This window comes from Canis aureus, chromosome 13 (assembly GCF_053574225.1).
Source record: "Canis aureus isolate CA01 chromosome 13, VMU_Caureus_v.1.0, whole genome shotgun sequence".
NCBI classification, from domain to species: domain Eukaryota; kingdom Metazoa; phylum Chordata; class Mammalia; order Carnivora; family Canidae; genus Canis; species Canis aureus.
In genome coordinates, this window is record NC_135623.1 from 56,707,384 (window position 1) to 56,717,352 (window position 9,969).

Genomic DNA, 9,969 nt, shown 5'->3' on the forward strand with positions numbered 1-9,969 from the left:
CAGCCCTACCAAATTATACCCACCACGCAGATTTTTCATTGAGCAAGCCAGAGGCCTATGCAACAGAGACTGTCAAGATTTCTTCAAATCAAGCTGGAGCCTTTTTCAGGATACACTGCCCATCATCACTGTGTTTACCTCAAGCATAGCCAAGCAGCTGTTTGCACAGAGGATCATTGCTCTGTGCCTTTGCCTATAGGAAACTTCAGGCCCTGATGCTGCTCCCAGAGCCAGTGGGACAAATGGAACATCAGGAAGGGACAGACAAATTGCCCATGAGAAAGGGCACACATTCCAGAAGAGTGTTTAAAAAATCCTCTTGCCTCCACTGATATTGTGCTGTGACATCCATTACCAATTTTTAAACGTCAACTCTAAATTAGAGCGTGTATTTGTTTATACACATTGAGTAGAGTCATCCACATACACAATACATGGATTTAGCAGCTGTTCATATAGTTGCTCTTCCTCAAGGTGTTTAACAAAAATTAATTAATGCAACCTACCATATGTTCAATGTAACATGCAACAACCCATGGGGAATGTGATGCAAACTTTAAAACAAAATGAAGTTGCGAGGCTAATACTTTGTTTGATAGGATTCCTGGGGGAATTTCTCCGTAGTCAACTACTGAATGGAGATTTGAATATCTAATTTAAAAAGGGTTTGATATTATCCAATTAGCTGTCTGTATATCCTAGCTTTTATCTATAATAGAAATTTTAACCTTAATCTTTTTTCTTCTATTTTTTCTGGCAACATTGTAATATCGCATTTTTAAATAAGTTTCTGGCATACTGAGCAAGAGCAGTATCATAAAAGCAACAGTTTGAAACAAAACATTTGCATGGCGTTTTAGAATTACAAAATGCTTTTATAGCCAAATTTCTCACTTGATGCGCATCAGACTTTTTAAGGTTAGGTTGGTACTCCCATTTTATAGATAGGGAAACTAAGCATCAGAAACCTTAACTAGATTTCAAAAACTTTCACAGCTAGTTCGATAGGGATCCAAGCCAAAATTTAAACTTAAAATCACAGCAGTATTCTAGAGCTGGGTTTCTAATGTAGTAAAGACCTGCCATGCCCTCAGCCCTCTTCTGAAGAATGCTTGTGTCCTCAGCTTTGTACTTTTTTTTTTAGTGGGCCAACCATGCTATGTGGGCCACAACTGATTATACCCAGCATTGGTGCCCCAGCCAATGGATGGCCAGCCACCACTGAGGTTCCTTTGCACAAACTCAATCTCGTAGAGAGGTACTGTATTGGATGGTGATAAGGTGACCTAATAAGACACCTCTCTTGGCAAATATGAATGCGGTGTGTGGGTTCAAGCTGCATCCCAAGTGACTCAGGCTCTCCACTTTCTAGTCCTAACTGAGCTGAGACCCTAAATATCTGTGGCCAGAGAGAAAGAGATGTCCTATTCTACTCCTTTTATTTGTGTCTTAGAAATACAGCCCCATTCACCCAATGAGGTCCAGGTAAGTGTCTTCTTGAGAAACTTAAATAACCCACCTAGTAGAGAAAGATTCCAGTCTCTGAGAGGTAGGTCCCAAGGGCTGATGGAAATGTGAGATACACAAAATAACATCATCAGGTCGCCAGAGGGACACTGGCCCAAGACAATAATTATTACATTATTCTTTCCCATGTTTTAGTTTCTGCTTCCTGCATCGTTGGGCTAAGAAAAAAAGGTACTGAATATTCTCCCCAAAAGACTCCCATGGAAAATAGCTGAAAACTGTCAGAACAGATAAAGCAGAGATTATTGCTTTCTTGAAGGTCTGTTGCCTGATTTCCCTTAGGGCCCCCGCTGTGGACAGTAGGGATCTGCCTGGAAGTCAGGCGTGTGTTAATTTGCATGATTGTGTTAACTAACCATCAGCCACTCCATCCCAGCCCCAGTATAGCCTAAATTAATTCAACAGGAGCAGGTGGTTTAATTTGTACATTATTCATATTTGCTAATAAACAAGCAATTTGGGTTTTAGCTAGAATTTTCTCTTGGGGACAAGAACTGAGGATCTCTGCTGAGGATCTGGCCTGGGGAAATTCATCCCATGTGTTCCTCTTATCCCAGACACCAACTCTGACCCACCCTCCAAGCTTTGCATATTGAGCAAGTCTGGTTGGAATTCATCCCCAGCTCCTCTGTACTCCTATTCCTCAGGATAAATCCTTACTGGGGTGAACAGTCCTGTCTAATCCTGTTACAGTTCAGAGTCACCTTTCCTGCCACCGGAGCCTGGTTTTGCTGTCCCCTCCCTATAAGCACTGGGTTTCCACTGTGCTGAGACCCAGAACCCTGGGGTTCCAGTTCTCAGGTGGGGTTTCTGCCTCTAATTCTTCTTGGATTCCTTCTGACTACTTTCCCAGTATGTCATTTTTCTTCCCAAAATATGGCCTGTCTGCTCTGGCATTGCTACCCTCTTTTACAGAGACTAACAACCCAGCACGAACTTAGTCCAAGAGCTACCAGGATAACCAGGATCCCTAAAAAAAAGGTCCCTACCACTGCATTTTGCTTAACTATTGATTACAGCAACACTAATGTTACCAGTAATAGTATCTGGCATTTATTGTGCTGTTTTTATGTGTCAGAAATTTTGTAGAAGTTAATGTTCACACAATTGGACAATTGAGGAAACAGGCTTGGAGAAGTTAAGCATCTTGCCCAAAGTCACACAGAAAGTAGCAAAGGGCTAGAATTTAGCCCAAGTCTAACTGGATTCAAGGTCCACATTACTGTTCATGTCACTCTGCTTCCCATACCTGTTTGATATTTGTCCAATGCTACCTCTTGACCTCACTTCAGGGCAGGGAGGTCTGGCACAGTTGGCTGGGTTAGTTTGGGTGTTAGGGAATAGTATTGGGCAGTGGGAATGTAACTACAATATCAACCCAAGGGTGACTATTAAATCCAATCAGAGAAAGAGGCTTGAGTGCCAAAGCCAGAGGAGCACACTGACTGACCAACATATTTTAGAGACATTCCCCACCCTTATGTGCAAAGAGAACAAAAGTCCAGTGAAATCTGTAGTGATATTCTTATAGATGGAACCCAGAGCACGTTCTCTAAATGGCATGGGACTATCCATTGAGTTGGAGGGTCTGGTTGTCTGATGCCAACCAGAAAGACAATAGCACCCTACTTCTAAGTTATTGTCACATCTGCCTCAAATGAACTATCAACCAAGGTGACAGTTGAAGCATTTAAGGGTATAATTTCTAGGATGTCATTTAGCTTTCAGGAAAGGTTGTATGATTGGTTTTATGCTGGTTGCTAATAAATGTAGTGAGGTTGTGAGATGTTAAGAACCTTATGCACCTCAAATCACCTATTATCTACCAAAAAGGAGCCCAAGAGTTGTGCATGAACAAATTGGTCTCGGTCACCTCTCAACACATCTCCTTTGTACCACCTTAGGTTTGGTCTTTGAGCTTTAACACCTTGTGTAGGCATATTCCTAAGGGAGCAGCTCCATCCAGGGAAACTTCATGAGCTGCCCTTCTCTCTCAGCACCTCCTTTCAGAACAGACATGGAGCCAACATTTTGCACTATTCAGCCCTGCACTTCACCACAGGTCCTGGGAGCCAGCAATGTGCTCTTGACCCTGAGGAAAGGTCAATAATAAGGAAAAGAAGGAAAAGAATGGCTATGAACTGAATGTTTTGTCCCTCCAAAATTCATATGTTGAGACCTTAACCCACAATGGGATGGATTCAAAGATGGGCCTTTTGGTAGGAACTAGGTCATGATGGTGGAGCCCTGGTTTGATGAGAGAACTGCCCTTAAAAGAAGAGACACAGAGTGCCCCCTCCCTTTCTGCCCTGTGAGGACAGAGACAGAAGGCAGTCGTTTGCAAGGCAGGAAGAGAATCCTCAACAGAAACTGAATTAACCACTGTACCTTAGGTTTGGACTCCCCAGCCTTCAGAACCATGAGAAAATAAACACATTTCTGCTGGTCAAGCCAGTCTATGCTCTTTTACTGTGGCAGCCCTAGTAGACAGATCTACAGATAGGAGCAGTAGGAGAAGAGAAAACCCAGTGGTCAGCCCTAATCAAACTGTTCAGCCTATTCACGAGAAGGCAGATTTCTGCTTGTCCCACCCTTCCAAGTCAGACTGCCACAGGCCGTCCCTGCCATCATTATAGGCACACGCAGTAGCCACCTTCTCGGGGTGACTTGAAGGATTCTGAGAGTTTCAACTACCACATGCCGTGACCTGGCCGAGAATTTTCCCCACCAAACTTGCTGATAGACATTTGGAGAAAAGGAGGTCCCTGAACTACTGATCCTCTAAGCTGTCACGGGGACTCTCACTGTGCTTCTCTTCGGCTGTAAGGACTTCTTTGGCGTCATCCAAGCAAGGTAGGAGCTCATTGGTTGGTGCCTTGACAAGTTCACCAGGGTCTTCAGATCTTAGGGTTCAGGAGCTCAATTTCGTGAGTTCATTGAAGTTCTGGATGATTGGTTCAGACTAATCAAACTCATAAGACTGGCTGACAGCTGCTGACTAGATATTTTTTTAAGTGGAAAATATTTTTGAAAAATGAAATTACTAACTGAAGGCGAGGTCACAGGGCAGGGCATGGTAAGATTTTTAATGGTTGGCATCATCAAGCTCTAAGGAGCATCTGCCCTAATCAATGGCACACACCAAATGGGCCAGGAAACCCCTAGAGCCAGTCAAGTTGCCCTGGACAGAGCCAGAGACAAATGGTAACTCTTCAACCCATTCCTTATCTTCATTTTTTTAAAATATCCCAAGCAGAGCAACTGCTCATTTCTACCATTAGTGTGGTACCATTTCCATGCTTACTGTTTACCTAAGATCAATGGCATTCAGACTGTGACCCGACAATGCATCCAAGAGACTCCCTAGCTTACCCGCAGCACACTTCCAAGTCCTCTCTTCAGCAGAGGCTAATCTCAACCATGCGATGGCAGGCCTTTGGGGCTTCCATTTCAGATGGTGGCACATCCCAACCTTGTCCCCATTCCACCCACTCTGGGTCAGTCACAGTGTTGAAACAATGCAAAGTTTAATGAGTAAGAGATTGGCAGGAAAGAAAACAAAAATTGGAGTGATTCCCCTTGGGCTTAGAGTGGGTTCAATCCAACTTCCTCTCACTCCAGTTTGGACGTGGGACTCAGGGACTCAGGGTCTCTCATCAATCCTTGTTGGGTCTTACTGCTGATGAGTCCCCCAGACCTACAAGTGAGGTGGCTGTTTTCCCCCTTGGTGGAGAGAAGAGAATGAAGCTGAGGCGCAGAGATGAAGCAAGAAACCCTGAGCATTCGTCACAGACCAAGGGCCCCCTCCGCTCGTGCAGCGCCCCCAGCAGACCCTCAGTGAGGGGAGGAGCGTGTTAACTGTTTTTGCAGACATCCCGGTTCTGGTTGCATGGCCATGTGAGGCCCCGCGGTGCAACCTGCCCTTGGAGACTAAGAAATTCCCTCTCTCTGTCCACTGAGCTTCCCTCTTGTCTTGAACTAGTTTTGCTGGATTTCTTTTTCCTGAACTCAAAGGGCCTTGATCAGGACAATTCTTTCAGGTCTCAACTGTGAGTAGACCAAGAAGGCATCAAATCTGGGGAATTGATACATTAAATAAGCCTCAGATGCAGGTGGATTGATTTATAAGACAGCAAAGTCATCTCTGGACCAGGTAGGAATTGGGAGTCATCTAGAACAGATCTGGGGTGAGAGTGAGGGAGTTTAGGGGGAGAGACGACGTGAGGCTCAGAAACAGCACCCGAGTTACGCTTTACATAATTCATAACGCACCTGGATACCGGTCAGCTCTACAGGAAATGACGGTCATTAAGGGGACTGAAAGCCCTGACTATGTTACCCTCAAAGCCCGGCAGTTCCAGAAAAAGTAGGCATTTGGGGGCCTGAATTACCCCGAAGGGCCCCCTGCGCTGATCACATTCTCTGTATAATTGTTTGGCCCCCACCCCCGCCTCACCCTACCTGTCAGATTGCTTAAAGAGATGTTTAAACTTTTATAATTTTGCCACTCCTGCATCGAATGGGAGCCAAAGTGACTGCTCATTTCACTCCAGTCCTCCTTCCCTGTAAGCGCCTGTCTGTTCTCTGAAGGTCTAAGTGGATTGAGGGACTTTTGCCCCACCATAACCCTGAGGAAAACTCAATATTTGTTATTCTCAGTCTTAATGCCTGCTCATGGTGATTTCAATGCTGCTTTTTAAAACTGCTGGGGTAATTTAATAATACAACATTCTTTTTGGTATTGTTGAAACATTACATTATTCAATGTATCCAATTGCAATAAATTTTTCCCTGCCCTTGTGGTGCCTTATTACTGTGTACTCTTCACAGAAGTATAATTTGGGGAGCAATTTTCTAGCAAACCATGGAAGGTGTTGCATTACAAATGTGACGTGACGTGCCAGGCTGCTCATGGAACTGCATTACGAGGCCAAAAAAGTCTTTTTTTTTTTTTCAGGGTAAACACTGTTTTAGTGCAGCGCTCCCAGGGGGGCCTACGCCTCTCTCCTTGCTCGCCTCCGCCGGCCCCACGCCACCTCAGGGGTCCGACTTCCAAATTCAGCTTCTGGTGCCCAAGATGCATTGCCACGTCCAGGGCCCTGGCTGGCTGCCACAATCACATCCTTCCTGAAGCTATGTCACCCTTAGAGTTGGATTTCTCCTAGGTAAGGTCAAGTTTGTTGTTCCCTTCAACCAGATTTGACTGTCTCTACCATAGAGCCCACCACCTGGTGGGCAACAGGTCACCTCTGACCCACGCTGTGGGTTTTAATTTTTTTTTTCATTTTGAAATTGTAAAACCATTGTTTTTAATGCCTGTTCAAATCTACAACTCAGGAGTTTTCACATGAATATCAGGATTTTTGGCTCATCGTGGCAATCAGTGTGGTAGGAGCCCAGGTTGCTGTCATTAGGGGAAGGCATGTTGTCCTCACTTTGCCACAGACCCCACCACTCTCTACATACAGACTCTGGCAGTTTCGCTGGGTCGCCACTCCTGTCGTTGTAGGCATTTGAGATTGCAACCGTGCCTGCAGAGCCGTGACAAGCAGATTCTAAGATACTCCCCATAAAAAATTTCCACCACCTTGTGTACACAGCCCTCCCTGAATATGATTCTCTGCAGGATGGGTCACACCACTCTCTGATTTATGGCAAAAGACTTGGCAGATGTAATCAAGGTCCCTAATCGCTGACTTTGAGGTAATCAAAAGAAAGATTATTCTGGGTGAGCCTGACCTAATCAGGTGAGACTTTAAATAGACAAGAAGTATCAACAGCTGCCCACCTGCCTGCCTTGGAGAATCAAGCTGCTGTGTTGATGGGAAAGGACCACATGGCTAGTACCTGAGGTCACCCTACAGGGGAGTGACCCCCAGCTTGTAGCCAGCAGAAAGACGGGGATCATAGTCCTACAACCACATAGATCTAAATTCTGCTTGTGCCAGAATGTGTTTAGAAGTGTGCCGAGCCTCAGCTGAGATGGCCATCCCAGCCAAACCTTGACTTCAGCCAATAAGACTGGGCAAAGAGTCCAGCTAACCTGTCCTGGACTCGGCCTACAAAAAACTTTAAGATAATAAATTTGTATTGCTGTAAACCACTAAGTTAATGCCAATTCATTAGGCAGCAATAGAGAATGAATACAAGGGTGTCTGTGCCGGATCATTTGCTTTCATATCTGTGCTCATGTTCCTACCCAAACCAGAAACAGAGGAACCGCTTTCACCTAAGGGCAAGAAGCATGCACAGGGAATGCTGTTACCTCAAAAAGGTGGTGGAGGAGTTGCAAACTCAAATGTCTGGAAAAATGCCTAGATGACAAGCAGCTTGATCTAAGAAGAATCGTGGAATATTCATGTTATAAAGTGTTCTTAGCTAACACCTCATCCAGCTCCTATTTCTGTTTTCAGATGGGGAGGCCCAGAGAAGTGAAAAGGCTTATCTGAGGTCCCACACCTTGATGAACGCTACTTACCTTTCCTCTCGTTGCCGTAAACCTTATGAACTCTTGACTTATCAAAAGAACCTGCAACTGGTGGGGAGTAAATATGGGGAATTTGAGGAGGTTAGTTTTCACCCTGTGCTTAAAGAGTCAGCATGGAAGCTGTTGACACTGAATTAAGTCCACATGCTTATTAATTTAACAAAGAGCTATCTTCCTAAGCACTGTCAGGAGTAGCAAGGAAAGCAAAGAAGCAGGATGTACGGGCCCCACTTTTAAGGCATTTCTAATCTTCTCCGTGAGAAAGCTCATTGCTCTCAATTTAAACAGCACAGGGCTGAACAGCAACACACTTTTGACATGTGTTTTTCGTCTGGTCACTTCGAGCAAGAGTGGGGCCCCTTGGCCACTCCCCGCCATCAAATGCCCCCAGTGCCTAAGAGTCAAACACGCATCCCTGAACTGTTGTACTGCCACTGTGTTTTAAAATGCAGCATCCAACTCAGTAATGGTCATGCAGCGGGCTGTGGCCAGAGGTCTGAGCAGCACAGATCCCAAAAAGGGCATGTGATGGATTGTGCTAAAGAGAAGGTGGCGGGCGATGCACCCATAGTAGATGCTCTGCAGATGTTTGCAGCTGGTGCAGAGAACTGTGGTGGGGGACCACTGATGGCTAGAGATTCTCGCCACACTCGGCCACCCGCTCCTGCTTTGTTTTACCTTCAGAATGCTCAACCTCCTGTTTAAGAAAAAACAATATCATTAAGCTCCCTGGTTTCAGGCCGAGCCACGCCCTGCACTGCAGTGAGAAGTGCCTCTTCTATTATTAAGCAACCGTAAGGATGGAGACTCTAAGTCTCCGTTGGCCATCTCCTCCGTCTGCCCCACCCCAGCACACCGGCTGGTCTCCTGGTTTCCCCATTGCCATCATGGCTCCACTGTTTGCTGACCTACCGATCCAACCAATTGAAACCAATGACCAATTGTAATTATCTTTAACTCTGTCCCTATGTCCAAACAGTGAGACCCAATTGGGTCAGTTCTGTCCCTGAATGACTCTGGTGTCTGCCCTTCTGCGCCCTGGCTGTCACGGATCAGGGTTTCCCTAAGTGGTGGAGGCTTCCAACTTTTTCCAGCATCATTCTCCCATTGTTCTTTCTGTACTAGGATAGAGTCCCACCTTCAGGAGTTTCAGCTGGTCACATGGCTTTTCAGCTTGGGTGTGTATTTCCTTTATGTCGCTTCGTGACTGGGTTTGCACCTGTGGCATATGAGCAGAAGGGGAATGTCCAATTCCAAGTTCGCCTCCACCTGAAGACAAGCCACTCCTCCCTGTCCCCCTTATTAGGCAGCAGAGATGGAGTTACATGTTTAGAACAACCAAGCTGACTGGTCACAAAACAGAACAATGATTGATGCACCCACATTCGGACTATTAAGTAAAAGAGAAATGAATGTCTATTTGTTCTTAACTGAGGCGTAATTAACACCCCTAAAATGCACAGATCTCAGGGGTCCCCTTCACTGAGTTTTGACAGTTGTATGTCCCCATGTAAGCGTCACACCAAACAAGATATAGAATACTGCTTCCATATTACTTAAGCCCTATAGTTTGGGGTCTCTTTGTTACAACAGCTAACCTAGTTAGCTAGTAGCCTAGTTAACACACCTCATAAATGGTGTCTCTGCCTCCAGTCCTCCAATATGTCTTCAAAAGATCTTGCTTAACAGCCAAGCTAGGTATTTTGCATTCCCGCACAAAAGCTCTGAGACTTCCTCATTGCCACTCTCATTAAAATCCACCCACCTGATTTTTAACAGGATTGTCCCTTTCTTCTCTTAGCTGGAATTGTCATTTCTTATGTTGGATGGGATGGTTTCTAACTTGATCTGATCCAGTCTGATTTTGAGTTAGTTCCAGGAGGTCTTTGGTCAAGTGTGGCCTTGAAGCTCCCTTGATACCACATGTTTTAATTCTCTCTCGGGAAAAGATGTAA